This window comes from Oncorhynchus mykiss, chromosome 10 (assembly GCF_013265735.2).
Source record: "Oncorhynchus mykiss isolate Arlee chromosome 10, USDA_OmykA_1.1, whole genome shotgun sequence".
NCBI lineage: Eukaryota > Metazoa > Chordata > Actinopteri > Salmoniformes > Salmonidae > Oncorhynchus > Oncorhynchus mykiss.
In genome coordinates, this window is record NC_048574.1 from 63,042,030 (window position 1) to 63,057,621 (window position 15,592).

Sequence of the window (15,592 nt, forward strand, 5' to 3'; positions counted from 1 at the left end):
TCCACTCCTTCAGTCACAGTTCAAATCCCATCCCTAAACAGGCTCAGGTGCCTGTGAGGATGGAGCATTAAATCGACAGGATTCCTTGTAATGCCTCTGCTGTCAAATCCCAGCGTCCCCAAAAAAACATACTGAAGCAGTGAAGAGAGTGGCTGAGGAAGATGGTACAGGGTGAGGGATCCTTAGAGGATTTCTGTGAGTAGGCAGAAACTAAGAGAGTGATTGAAATAATATGTGCTTCAGTAAGGTAGGTTTCTTGGCATTCATAGCTATGGTTGTCAATTGTATTGCAGAAATGGATCTAAAGTTGCAGAAAATAGAGGTTGTGGTGGCAGCGGGAGAGAAATACTTGGGATTGCGAGGTTTTACTGCAGAACAGTTGTAGGGGGTGTTGAGTGGTAGTGTTCTGTCCTCCCAGACCATTAGATGTAGCTAGCAGGAGCAGATAGCTAAAACGCCCCTTTCCTGGAATGACGTGCTAGCAATAGAGCTATCAGTTTATTCTAGGTAATAGTTTAAGACAACAAAAATCTATAGGACAAGTACTGTAAATCTAATACAGTCATCAAGGCAGGACCCACTAATTTCATTCATACTGACAAATAAGAAATGCCACATTATCCCGGTCAATAATTGGATGATTGCAGAGCAGCCTGCCTCAGTCTGTCAGGATGTTAATTTTCTATTTCACAAACTACATTGCTTTGCTGCGATTTATTTGTTTAATTCTTGTCTCACATGATTTATTCAGCTCTCCTGTGTCCTGCTCCAAGAGATCAGCCAAGTGCTATTCACCTGTGGTGTAAAGTACTTAAGAAATACTTTCAACTATTTTTACTTAAGTAGTTTTTGGGGGTATCTGTACTTTACTATTTGTACTTTTGACAACTTTTACTTTCCTACATTCCTAAAGACAATTATGTACTATTTACTCCATACATTTTAATTGACACCCAAAAGGTACTCTTTACATTTAGAATGCTTAGCAGGACAGGAAAATTATAAAATTCACACACTTATCAAGAGAACATCTCTGGTCATCCCTACGGCCTCTGATCTGATGACTCACTAAACACATGCTTTGTTTGTAAATAATGTCTGAGTGTTGGAGTGTGCCCCTGGCTTTCCGTAAATTAAAATAAGCAAGGAAATAATGCCGTCTGGTTTGCTTAATATAAGGAATTTGAAATTATTTATACTTTTGCTTTTGATAAAAAAGTAAATTTGAGCAATTACATTTACTTTTGATACTTAAGTATATTTCAAATCAAATACTTTTAGACTTTTACTCAAGTAGTACTTCACTGGGTGACTTACACCTCTACTCTAGTCATTTTCTATGACTTTTACTCAAATATAATAATTGTGTACTTTTTTCACAACTGCTATTCACTGACTGCTAGCTAATGAAACACAAATGGACATTTACAGTAGCTGGCTTGACTAGTCAAACATTGGCTAGCTTTCAATAAATTGGCTAAATGGTCAATGGAGTCTTCATACAATCAAAACAATTTGTATTGCATGCTGCATATTTCAAGTGCACTCAAACAGATATTTATCTTATTTCAGTCTTTGGGAGCTAGCTATATCTGTTCCTCTTCAGACAGCAGCTCGCTTCTGACAGGTGACAAATTTGTTTTATCTTACAATTTTAACATGGAATGTGGACAATTCTATTGTCTCTGTCAGGAGCCCAGGCTTTTGCCAAAGATGCTAGAGTTCCCCGTCTCTGGACCACACAAGCTTTAGATTGCATTCTGCTAAGGTCCTTGCCTCTCTCTATATCGGTCAGCTACATTGGTGACCAGGGTGGGATCCTTTCAATATGCCTATAGGGCCTGGACACACATGCGCCTAGAGAGTAGGGGTAATACTGAAGGATGCGGCGATAACAGTTCTACAGTCTCCGTCAGAGGCCCAGGCTTTTGGCATAGATGGTAAAGCTCTCATGTCTGGACTACAACATTGTAAGATTGTGCCCTCCACTGCACTTGATATACATTGATTGGTAGGTTACACTATATTTACATACTCCAAATAGTGCCTGAAGTACCTTTGCTATTTGTCTCCGTACTCAATAATCAATCAATGAATCACATTTATTTATAAAGCCCTTTTTACATCAGCAGATGTCACAAAGTGCTTATACAGAAACCCAGCCTAAAACCCCAAACAGTAAACAATGCAGATGTAGAAGCACGGTGGCTAAGAAAACTCCCTGGAATGGTAGGAACCAGTGACTAGTCCTTTTCTGTGTGTGCTGGGTGGAGATAAGAGTACATGGCCATTATGGCCAGATTGTTCTTCAAGATAAATAAAAAATAAACACTTTATGGTGTTCTTTGTTCAAATGTATACGCATAAAGTGTACATTATGAAAAGCATGTCACCGTCAACTTTTAGAAGGTTAGGAAAGTTAATCATGAAAACCACTTAATTATACTCACATTCACTGAACATTTAGTGTTTAAAACTCAAACATTCATTTCCCAACTGCTTTTTGTATAATCCTACAGCCTCTGTATCATTCGCCATACCTTATATTCCAATGCATCCAACATTATGCACGTCCACCATGATATTGGGCACCTGCTATTTGAGAACTCATCTGGTATAGAAATCAAACTCTGGTTTTCTTATTGAAGAGCACACTGTACAACTGTTTTTAGAGAAATTGTATTGCAAGGTATGCTATGTGTGTAAGGATATGCCATATGTATGGGGCGAATATGCATATTCTGCTGACGTTTTTAAACATCCATTCTAAAGTACATGACACACACATCTTTCTATCTACATTTATTTGGGTTTCTGTGCAAATTATATGATAGAATGTTTCTTTAAGCCTGCAGCTAGTTACTTGAAATGAGACATACAATCATGCCAAAACCAATTTAAACATGTAATTCACTAACCGAGAGATCCCTAGCTAATGAAACACACATTTTACAGTAGCTGGCTAGGCTAGTCAAACATTGGCTAGCTTTCAATACATTGGCTAAACGATCAACGAAGTTAACTCTTCGTACGATCAAAACAATTCGTGTGGCATGCTGCATATTTCAAGTGCACTTAAATATCTGTTTATCTTATTTCAGTCTTTGGGAGATGGCTATATCTGTTGCTCGTGTTTTCACAAGAGGCAGTGTTTACGTCGGAGCTAGAAGCAGGCCATTAGCTGCTTTCATAAAGAGTGGTATGTACGAGAGTTATGATTGATTCCAAGTTTGGCAAATTATTCTGAGCAGACAGTGTCGAAATATACTTTTTATGAGAAAATGTGTAAAAATTGAAAGTACCAACGAATATAGTCTTCATATATTCATATTGTATAGTCTTCATAAAAATGTTTTAATGACAACTACAAAACAAATACGCTCATATTTTTGGCTTCGCCCACCGCATATAAACCATGCTTGAAACACGTGTTGTAAAACTGCATTTGTAAAACGATGCCAGACACGCAATTCAATGAATAGATAAACAAATGTGGTAGTAATGTGAAACTGGAATCCCGCTTTTTTTTTTTTTTTACAATGCCAAAACTGCTTTCAAGTGTTTTCCCGTGATTGCATTAAGAATAGTTGTGCATTGACTGTCAATACATGTTTCACTCTCGTAACCTGAATGCGCTTTGAGAGGAATATTTTTCTTATCTGCATGGACCACAGAACAACAAGTCGACAAGGTAAATAGATAAACTATTCTACTATGGGTTTGTCTGATTTAGTTTTAAGAACATTACACGGCAAAATAGTAGCACTGGAAAGTTGCATCCTGAGTGATAAAGTAGAGGCTTTGAATGAATTTGCCAGCAGCTACACACCACTGAGTTAAGTGCTGCTGTGGTGCCCTTTATAGACCATTAAATTCCATTCATCTGAACATCGGAGTGTCATCAACAATTATGCATGTTGGTTCAGTGCACACAGCTTAAAGAGAAAATAACATATTTGAGACAAGCCCGAAATATTGTTCCCCATCAGTTTTGTGTCCCTATTCTGTCCCACAATCTGTCCCCTCCATCATGCCAAACCGATTTGTTGTGAATGCCTAATTCATGCAACTCCCTTGCACGCATACATTATACATATTTTACCAGTTGAAAAAAACAAACTTTGATTGACCTTCACAGTAGAAGGGCGGGGTCAATTTGACCGTTTTAGGTTTACTTTCATGGATGTAATTTAACTAAAGTTAACAGTTAGTTTGGTAACTGATAGCATGATGGATATTAGAAAGTGGCTTCGCCAGGGCACAACGGCAGCATCGAATCAAAGCGGCGGGGAGGGGGAGAAGCCTGCCGCTGAGCCAACACGAATCGCCAAGGCCGTCGAGCCCAGCAGCAAAGGCACCTGCGCAACCGTCTTCCAGCCTGGTGACATAGGAGGGAGCCAATCCAACAACTGCAGCCTCCAAGACCGAACCTAGCAGCAGCACCGCTAGGTTATTACAAGCACCGACGCCTCCATTAGTGCCTGACAACCTTGGTGATGAGGAGCCAGTGCAGCTTTGTCTGGGGAAATACCCAACCTGCCTGTTCTGTGGGAGAAAACAGGCATTTTGTAGCACGTTGTTCAAAGACAGAGAGTGGCTGGAATATTCCTGCAAGGAAATACAAGCACACGGACACTCCCTCTCCAAGCAAACGGCAAAGAGTAGTGAGTTGTAATCTGAAAGAATATGTGGTCAAAACAACAATGGACCGGTAATTAGAGGGAGTGCAAAATACTGTTTTTCAGCACTCGATGCTGTACTGGGAGAAATGTCAGCAATATTTAACTAACGAAACAGCCAACTTGTTGAGGCCCTGTGTGCCTTGCACCCAGAGAATGAAACCTTTATGGATGTCAAAAAGGTGAAATGACTGCTGGTTTTTGTGGAAGCCGAGTTTACTGTTGCATGGCAGTTTCTACAGACTGAAATCGTCTGATCTGGAGAAGGAAAATTGACTACATTTTGGATAGATACTCCCGGCCTCTAACAGCAATGCCTGTGCTGATGGCATTGAATCTGGGATTAACATTTGGAGCATCCACGGCAATGTGCGAGAACTCTTTTTCAACATTGAAAATGTTCTGTGAGCACAGACGGCGCATGTTGCACAGCAGGAAAGGGTAGCTTTCAACTGGCTTTGAGAGGGATCTTACAAGCAAATTCCGTGGGGAGTGGAACGAGAGACTGCTGAGGAGGTTCAACACAGCATCAAGGTGGCTGCAACTCTTTTGAATCTTGGTAAGAGCAGGCAGCCTGGATGGGCTTTTATTATTTTGTTATTTGCTAGTTTTTGGAAATGCGTGGCAAATGTCAGAAATAGGTGTAGATGTGATTGTCTTTATTGGCATTGCTGCCAAGTCTACTGCTTGATTTCTGTGATTGGATTGGAAATGTTTAGTTTATAATATAATATGATTGTTTTTAATGTTGTTTTATATGTTTATGTTAGAAGAGGTGCTATGCATTACATTGATGAGGGTGGGCAGACCTTGACCAATGGTTGAGTAACGATGTAGCTATAGTGTTGCCAGAAACAACTTGTTGCTATGGAATACTAATTTCTCTTATCATACACAGTGTAGTACAGCACTCTTGTGGGAAGACAACTTAGTAGCTGCGTCCAAGCTGCATTGTACCGACAAGTCGTGGTAGTGCATTGTACATTATTGTTTGCTTTCCGCGATTGGAAATGCATTGTATTGGCATGGGGAAGTGTTATTACTGTAATAGGCAACTGTTTTGCATTGCATTGATTGGTATTGTGCATGTAGCTGTGTAGCGTTGTCATAACTGCATTTTCTCGACCCAGTTATGGATTGTCCATGTTTGTAAAGCGGTGCAGTAGTCTGTATTTCTGCGGCAAGACAGCAGTCCGAGGCTGCAAATACAGTGTATGTAATTGTACTATCGATTATTATCAGCAAGTGAAAATAGTTGTGCCCCCTTGCCAACTTAATCCTGCCGCTGGGCCTGATTTGAGACTATATTTCGTATAACAGACATGCTTGTCTGTATTAGGCTATGTCATCTCCAAACCAGAATCCATTTGATGGAAACCTGGCTCATTGACAGAGAACTTTAACCTCTGTAGGTGACTGTCTGCATTCCATGTGGGACGAGCATTGCCCTCCACTTGTAGTCACATCATCTACCACTATAACATCTCCTTTATTATTTAGGCACCCTTCAGAGTATACACTACTACTGTACCGGTTCCAGTCCCCTCTAGACAGATCAGTCGGGGTCTCTAAAACCAAGGGCATGTTGTCAGGGTCCATCTCTGTAGCGTAAGAACAAGACGTATCATCAACGTCAGTGTCTAACGCGTCACAATCACCATCTTCACAGGAATTAACTGTCTTCTGGCTCTGGTGAAATACCGGTAAGTACTCTGAGCCGGGAGCAGGAGGCCAGCCCAGTCTCTCTGGGTCTAATCTGTGGTCAGATCCTGTGTGTTACAGTTAATTACTGACCTCCGTGATGCTGCGGGTCCTGGGGCGGTGGTGGGGTCCTCCGTGACAACAGGGGGCACTCCAGCAACTCCAGTCTGGATGTCTCTGCTTTGTCGCGGGAGCGGCAACTCCTTCAGACTTCTCCTGCTTGACCCCAGGACCTGCAGCCTCTACATCTGCAGACTGACACAAGAAGATGGGAGGTTATTACTGGTACATGAGTTGAATTGGATAACAATGTCGTAGGGAAGTCTCACAACCTCCCTTATCGCAAGCAAATGAATAGCCAAGGGGTGTCTTTCTGAAATAAACGGGACACGTTTGATTTACAAAGTAAAAAAAATTATGCAACACTATTACACTAACCTCAATCACGATAACGGTTTGGTTTAATGATTGGTTGGCCATCTTGCCATGTATTGTGTCCTGCTGATTTCACAAAGCTCTTGTGGCCTCCGGTGAGATGGCCTTCAGCTGAAAAAATGATTGGGGGAAAAGAGATGGTTAGGCTAGCTACTTTCAATGCAAAACGGTATTGCACACTATTGACTGTCTAGAATTGGTTTGGCTTCTTGATTTGTCACTAGAATACACCTACAGTGTTGAATAAAAAAATGTAGTGGTTGAAGTGTTTCCATTAGCCATTTCGGCAAATTGCACATTAATAAATTAGCAACAGCCTGTATACCCTCCCATTAATCTGTTTCATGCGTTATGTATAGCCCTCGAAAACCAGCATGTATAGAATGCAAGAATTTACTCATATTTGCCATATTATAATAATTATCATGTGCCAATGTATCGCCACCGTCCGTCCGTACCATGGTAAGACTTGAACTCTTGTAGATCTGAAATAATTGGATGGTGAAACTTTCCAGCCAACCAGAAAAGCAAGGCGAAGCTACTCAGGCATTCTTGAAAGTCAGGACAATCCTTGTCCTGCATAGAAACATTTTCTAGTTGAAAAAAATATAACATCGACGGTCAGAGCCCTGGAGTCTATGGGTCTATGGTGTATGGGTCTATGGTGTATGGGTCTTTGGTGTGACAGATACTTTCCTACATGAACTGAAGGAGGTGATCTTCATCCATGAGCGACTCAAAGAAACCAAGAAAGTACTGGTGGACAATAACAAATACAAGGAGGCTTTGGTGGCTGATGTAGTGACTTTCTGGCTCAATAAACCCCAAGAAAACGAGTAACATTATTATTATTTTTTAAATAGATAGTATGCAAATTGTTACCCATTGTTTATTTGTTAAAGATAATAAATGCATTTTTTTATTTTGAGAGGAAGTGGACAATGTATCGCTCTACACATCCAACAATACTAATGCAGAGCGTGTGTTAAAAATGGAACAAATCATGAGTCGCGGAAGACTACACTGGTCACAACAGGTATCACGTCTTGTGGATGATTCTGAAGAACTAGAAACATCCTTGTCTAAGATTTTAGTTTATTTGTTTGAACCATCATTTAATTGTAACGTTTTGTTGTTAATATACTTGTATAACGGATGTATGTGTTTTAAAAATTCAGAGATATAAGCCTGTAAATGTAAACCAAGTATACCATGTGTTGCATGCATGGGTCATTGAGAAAACAGGTACTAATATCTTGCTTCATATCCTGAATTGTCTGAATGTATGTATATGAAATGTTCTCATTATTTTTAATGGGCTTATTAATGTTATTGTACATCAGAGAGGCAAGAAGGGTAGCTGAGTGAAATACATTTATTATACCCGCTCTAACCCAGGGTCTTTCGGCGGGAAGGAGAGGTTCCAGAGAGCTATAGTTGAAGAAACAGGTAGCAGGTTAGGCGATGCTCAAGTGAATGATTGGCTAGCAGAACAGGATGCTTACACTCTGTATAAACCGGTGCGAAAACAATTTCCTCTAAATATAGTTTTTTTCTACTCATGCCATGACCCGGTTTCAGGCGGATCTATGTGGCATGCAGGCACTTGCTGATAAAAAGGATGGAAATCGATACATGCTAACAGTTATAGACATTTTATCTAAAATAGCATTTGTAAGGGTCTTAAAGAAATAAGAGTGGGGCAGAGGTGACCCGGGCCTTTGACTATATCTTGGAGGAAGGAGGAGCACCCAAGAAAGTGCAGACTGACGGCGGTAAGGATTGTTTTAATAATACTTTTCAGAAACTCATGACGAAGGACAATATCGTACATTTTGCTACAGGTTCGTATTTGAAAGCGTCAGTTGTTTAACACTTTAACAGGACTTTGAAAGAGAGGATGTAGAAATACTTTACGGCTCACAACACCTATAGATATGTGGATTTAGTTAAAGGTTTAGTAAAGGTTATAACTACAGCTACCATAAGAGTCTATGTATGAAACTGCCTGAGGTCTCTTCTGAAAACTCTTCAAATCTTAAAAAATCTGTATGGTCTGTTTCCCCTTCGCCGTAAGAAAAAAATAGATTTTAAATTCATCGTGGGTGACTTGGTACGTATATCCAAGTTGAGGGGTTCAAATCCCCGAGCTGACAAGGTACAACTCTGTCGTTCTGCCCCTGAACAGGCAGTTAACCCACTGTTCCAAGGCCGTCATTGAAAATAAGAATTTGTTCTTAACTGACTTGCCTAGTTAAACAAAGGTAAAATAATATACAATATATCTTTATAAACCTGCATCGTTAGATATCAAAAGCATTCATTATTATTGTAATTTCAACTCGCCTTCAAAATGCTCCATGGGTGATAAAGGATTCACGGAGTCTCTTTGAGATTGTTCCGTCAGCAGTCCTATGGTCCTCTGTGTCCTAACTGAGAAAATGTATGGACTCTCTTTTTATAGGTTTGTTTAAGAGAATGGCGTGATTGACTGCGACAACCACACCAGGACTCATTCTGAGAACACATAAAAACAGTTTTCTGACATTATTTTTTGCTGACCCAACATTCGGATATGCCGAGAAGTCTTTTGGAGGTTCAGAGGTCATGAGATCCTCGGAAGCCACAGGACCCCACTGTTTTCAGACAGTTGTTTCAAAGACCTTCCACACACACGCACACAACCCCCCCCCCCCCCCCCACCCCCCCTCCAGGAACCCTTGTGCTCGTGTGTAGAGAGAAACAGATCGGCGAGAGAGGGAGAGAGACATAAAGCTTTCCTTCATTAAAGGTAAGATACAATTTTATTTTTAAATATAATATTTTCTTCCAAAATGTTAATCCCGAAATGCCTACTGTACCGACCTTTAAACATATTACTATTATTAAAAAGTGTACCATGCAATATTAAATTATAGCTCTGTGGCATAACCACATGACACATAAAATTGGTCATCAATCACTTTCGGACACATGCCGTCTACTGTATTCTCTCATATCTTGTTCTCAGCCTTTGGGCATCGGGTGCTAGCAAGAACGGCGAGCCTTCTTGCTAGCAAAGTCACTGATCAGCTTGTTTTTCAACATTCTCACTTTGTCCGTCTCTTTCTGTGCACCTTCTCTCATTTGCTCCATCCTCATCATCTGCATTGGTACTGCCGGCACAGTCTTTCACCTCTTCCTTCACTTCCACACTCCTCCCTGACAAAACCGTATCACTTGAAGAGGATCCTGGCTCTGTAGAGTGTACATGACACACATGATGATATATCCTATAATATACTACCATTTGTAATAACATCAACCAACATTTCAGTAACTTAAATTAACTGCATGCACCATGGAAAAAATTAAACTGCACTGAATCCTGCAGAATATGGACCCAAATGACCTGCAGTTGCGTATCACCACCACAGTCTGCTTCAAAGCCATGGAGACATACCTCGACCATTTGTATATATTTATTTTTTATTTAACCTTTATTTAACCAGTGAGGTCAGTTGAGAACAAGTTCTCATTAACAAATGCGACTTGGCCAAGATCAAGCCAAGCAGTGCGACAAAAACAACACAGAGTTACACATAATCAAACGTACAGTCAATAACACAAAATAAAATAGAATAACATAGAAAAGGCTATGTACGGTGTGTGCAAATGACCAGAAGCCCTGAAGGTATTATTTTAACATTGGCTGTCATTCAATGCTTCAAACTATCCAGCATCCAATACAGACTTTAGGCTGTTTTTGTTTCATAAAATGATCATTGTGGAAAAATAATTAGTGTTTGAATTCTTATCATTGAAAAGGATTTAATCATTTTATTTTTTTTCCATACAGAGGCTCTCTGGATGTTTACTTTTTAACAAAAACAAGAAAAGAAAAAAACGTAGTTTTATTAGTGCATTGTAAAACAAATATTATATTAATGATGATAGGTCCTTTTTTTCAATATTAAATTATGAACTTAATGTTCTAATAATTTTTGGGGGATCCTGTCAGTCACAGGCCCTTAGAATTGTCCTAACTTCCCCCCCCCCATACGGCGCTGTATGGGTCGATCTGCGCGCTCTCGTGCGGTCTTCAGTTCCAGTAGCTGTAGTTTCCTCTGTAATCCCGTTCTTTCTGGCTTTGAGTTAGTTCCAAACAAAACACAGCATAGTCGTCTACGAGTTTACAGATCTCTGCCACGGCTGCATTTGCTAGCACCCCTCCATATGGTTCACATCCCTTTGACAGGAATACTTACAATGCTTCGGTTGTCAACTCACTGAGTCCCCAAAAAGCATTCTGCTGCACTCTGATTTCTTCATTTGTGCTGTGCAGTTTATGACCATTGCAAAAAATGCTACAAAGTTCACCCGTTTCACATGTAATATAGTGCACTCAGAAAGTTTTCAGACCCCTTGACTCTTTCCATATTTTGTTACCTCTTACAGCCTAATTCTAAAATTGATTAAATCGCACCCCCCCCCCCCCCCCCCCCCCCAAATCAATCTACACACAATACCTCATAATGACAAAGCAAAAACAGGTTTAGACATTTTTGCAAATAAATGTGATATAATAGACATTCATATGATTTATATGTTTACGGTAATGGTAAGATAATGACTAAATGATTTATATGTTTAAGGTATAATGTTAAGATAATGACTAAAAATATTCCATCCTGAAACCATATAATTGTGTGAAAATATTAGAATCATAAAACTATAATCTGATGATGTGTGTAGTTTTAGTCAGAATTAGAACAAGGACCTTTTGTTCCTTTTTAGTATGTAAGCAGGGTGCAAGTGGGAAACAAAAGGTAAGAGGAGCTATCGACAGACAAGTTGTACTACTGTGCTCCTTACAGGACATTCTGTCTCCACCCGTGGAGGGGAGAAACTGTTAGGCTTGCAGAAAATTATGAAACATGTTGCAGATTAAACAATGTATCTGTGTAGTGGAAAAACACTGACTGTCTGAGCAAGGCATTCCTTAAGATTTGAACTTGTTTGTGTGTGTTATAAACACTGTTTGCATTTTTGATTTTAGAGCGCTCTCGTGAATAAACATTTAAACCAGAACCTTACAAACTCTGGGTTGCAGACTGAGTAGATTAATTGAAGTTTATGAACATTGATAACGAAATTCTCATAACAAATTTACACAAGTAAACTCAACAGAAAAATAAATGTCCCTTTTTCAGAACCCTGTCTTTCAAAGATAATTTGTTCAAATTCAAATAACTTCACATATCTTCAATGTAAAGGGTTTAAACACTGTTTACCATGCTTGTTCAATGAACCATAAACAATTAATGAACATGCACCTGTGGAATGGTCGTTAAGACACTAACAGTTTACAGACGGTTGGCAATTAAGGTCACAGTTATGAAAACTTAGGACACTAAAGAGGCCTTTCTACTGATTCGGGAAAACACCAGAAGAAAGATGCCCAGGGTCCCTGCTTGTCTGCGTGAACATGCCTTGGGCATGCTGCAAGGAGGCATGAGGATGGCAGATGTGGCCAGGGCAATAAATTGAAATGTCCGTACTGTGAGACGCCTAAGACAGCGCTACAGGGAGACAGGGCGGACAGCTGATCATCCTCGCAGTGGCACACTACGTGTAACACCACCTGCACAGGATCGGTACATCCGAACATCACACCTGTGGGACAGGTACAGGATGGCAACAACAACTGCCAGAGTTACACCAGGAACGCACATCAGTGCTCAGACTGTACGCAATAGGCTGAGAGAGGCTGGACTGAGGACTTGTAGGCCTGTTGTAAGCCAGGTCCTCACCAGACATCACCGGCAACAACGTCACCTATGGGCACAAACCCACCGTCTCTGGACCAGACAGGACTGGCAAAAAGTGCTCTTCACTGATGAGTTGCGGTTTTGTCTCACCAGGGGTGATGGTCGGATTCACATTTATCATTGAAGGAATGAGCGTTACACCGAGGCCTGTACTCTGAAGCGGGATCGATTTGGAGGTGGAGGGTCCGTCATGATATGGGGCGGTGTGTCACAGCATCATCGGACTGAGCTTGTTGTCATTGCAGGCAATCTCAACGCTGTGCATTACAGGGAAGACATCCTCCTCCCTCATGTGGTACCCTTCCTGCAGGCTCATCCTGACATGACCCTCCAGCACGACAATGTCACCAGCCATACTGCTCGTTCTGTGCATGATTTCCTACAAGACAGGAATGTCAGTGTTCTGCCATGGCCAGCAAAGAGCCCGGATCTCAATCCCATTGAAAATGTCTGGGACTTGTTGGATCGGAGGGTGAGGGCTAGGGCCATTCCCCCCAGAAATGTATGGGAAGAGCGAGGTAACGTCTCACAGTAAGAACTGGCAAATATGGTGCAGTCCATGAGGAGGAGCTGTACTGCAATACTTACTGCAGCTGGTGGCCACAGCAGATACTGACTGTTACTTTTGATTTTGACCCACCCTTTGTTCAGGGACACATTATTCAATTTCTGTTAGTCACGTCTGTGGAACTTGTTCCGTTTCTGTCTGTTGCTGAGTCTTAGTTTCATACAAATATTTACACGTTAAGTTTGCTTTAAATAAACACAGTTTACAGTGAGAGGACATTTATTCATTTGCTGAGTTTATTCAGACCCTTTACACAGTACTTTGTTGAAGCACCTTGGCAGCAACTACAGCCTCGAGTCTTCTTGGGTATGACGCTACAAGCATGGCACACCTGTATTCAGGGAGTTTCTCTCATTCCTCTCAGCAGATCCTCTCAATTTCTGTCAGGTTGGATGGAGAGTGTTGCTGCACAGCTATTTTCAGATCTCTCCAGAGATGTTAGGTTGGATTCAAGTCCAGGCTCTGGCTGGACACTCAAGGACATTCAGAGACTTGTCCTGAAGCCACTCCTACGTTGTCTTGGCTGTGTGCTTAGGGTTGTTGTCCTGTTGGAAGGTGAAACTTTGCCCCAGTCTGAGGTCCTGAGCACTCTGTAGCAGATTTTCATCAAGGATCTCTCTATACTTTGCTCCGTTCATCTTTGCTCGATCATGACTTGTCTCCCAGTCCCTGCCACTGAAAAACTTCCCCACAGCATGACGACACCACCACCATGCTTCACCATGCTTCACCATAGAGATGGTGCCAGGCTTCCTCCAGTTCAATATCTTGGTTTCATCAGATGAGAGAATCTTGTTTCTCATGGTCTGAGAGTCTTTTAGAGGCCTTTTGGCAAACTCCAAGTGGGCTGTCATGTGCCTTTTACTGAGGAGTGGGTTCCGTCTGGCCACTCTAATGGAATGATTGGTGGAGTGCTGCAGAGATGGTTGTCCTTCGGTGAGATTCTCCCATCTCCACAGATGAACTTTGGAGCTCTGTCAGAGTGACCATCTGGTTCTTGGTCACCTCCCTGACCAAGGCCCTTCGCCACCGATTGCTCGGTTTGGCCGCGTGGCCAGCTCTAGAAAGACTCTTGGTGGTTCCAAACTTCTTCCATTTAAGAATGACTGTGGCCACTGTGTTCTTGGGGACCTTCAATGCAGCATAATTTTTGTTGGTACCCTTCCCCAGATCTGGGCTTCAACACAATCCAGTCTCCGAGGTCTACGGACAATTCCTTCGACCTCATGGCTTGGTTTTTGCTCTGATATGCACTGTCAACTGTTAGAATTTAAATAGACAGGTGTATGCTTTTCCAAATCATGTCCGATCAATTGAATTTACCACAGGTGGACTCCAAGTTGTAGAAACATCAAGGATTATCAATGGAAACAGGATTCACCTGAGTTCAATTTCAAGTCTCATAACAAAGGGTCTGAATACTTACAGTGGGGCAAAAAAGTATTTAGTCAGCCACCAATTGTGCAAGTTCTCCCACTTAAAAATATGAGAGAGGCCTGTAATTTTCATCATAGGTACACTTCAACTATGACAGACAAAATGAGGAAAAAAATCCAGAAAATCACATTGTAGGATTTTTAATGAATTTATTTGCAAATATGGTGGAAAATAAGTATTTGGTCAATAACAAAAGTTTATCTCAATACTTTGTTATATACCCTTTGTTGGCAATGACAGAGGTCAAACGTTTTCTGTAAGTCTTCACAAGGTTTTCACACACTGTTGCTGGTATTTTGGCCCATTCCTCCATGCTGGGCAACACGGACATTCAACTCCCTCCAAAGATTTTCTATGGGGTTGAGATCTGGAGACTGGCTAGGCCACTCCAGAACCTTGAAATGCTTCTTACGAAGCCACTCCTTCGTTGCCCGAGCGGTGTGTTTGGGATCATTGTCATGCTGAAAGACCCAGCCACGTTTCATCTTCAATGCCCTTGCTGATGGAAGGAGGTTTTCACTCAAAATGTCACGATACATGGCCCCATTCATTCTTTCCTTTACACGGATCATTCGTCCTGGTTCCTTTGCAGAAAAACAGCCCCAAAGCATGATGTTTCCACCCCCATGCTTCACAGTAGGTATGGTGTTCTTTGGATGCAACTCAGCATTCTTTGTCCTCCAAACAAGACGAGTTGAGTTTTTACCAAAAAGTTATATTTTGGTTTCGTCTGACCATATGACATTCTCCCAATCTTCTTCTGGATCATCCAAATGCTCTCTAGCAAACTTCAGACGGGCCTGGACATGTACTGGCTTAAGCAGGGGGACACGTCTGACACTGCAGGATTTGAGTCCCTGGTGGCGTAGTGTGTTACTGATGGTAGGCTTTGTTACTTTGGTCCCAGCTCTCTGCAGGTCATTCACTAGGTCCCCCCGTGTGGTTCTGGGATTTTTGCTCAC

The 15,592-nt window shown here is 41.3% G+C and overlaps 2 protein-coding genes across 4 annotated transcripts in view; one reads left to right on the plus strand and one right to left on the minus strand.

The window, feature by feature from the left end:
• Window positions 1-15,592, plus strand: part of LOC110534616 (oocyte zinc finger protein XlCOF7.1-like) — a 1,104,347-nt gene that overhangs the window by 643,342 nt on the left and 445,413 nt on the right. The window lies entirely within an intron of this gene.
• The window catches only part of LOC110534632 (transcription factor Sp4), a 195,054-nt gene that overhangs the window by 29,895 nt on the left and 149,567 nt on the right, over window positions 1-15,592 (minus strand). The window lies entirely within an intron of this gene.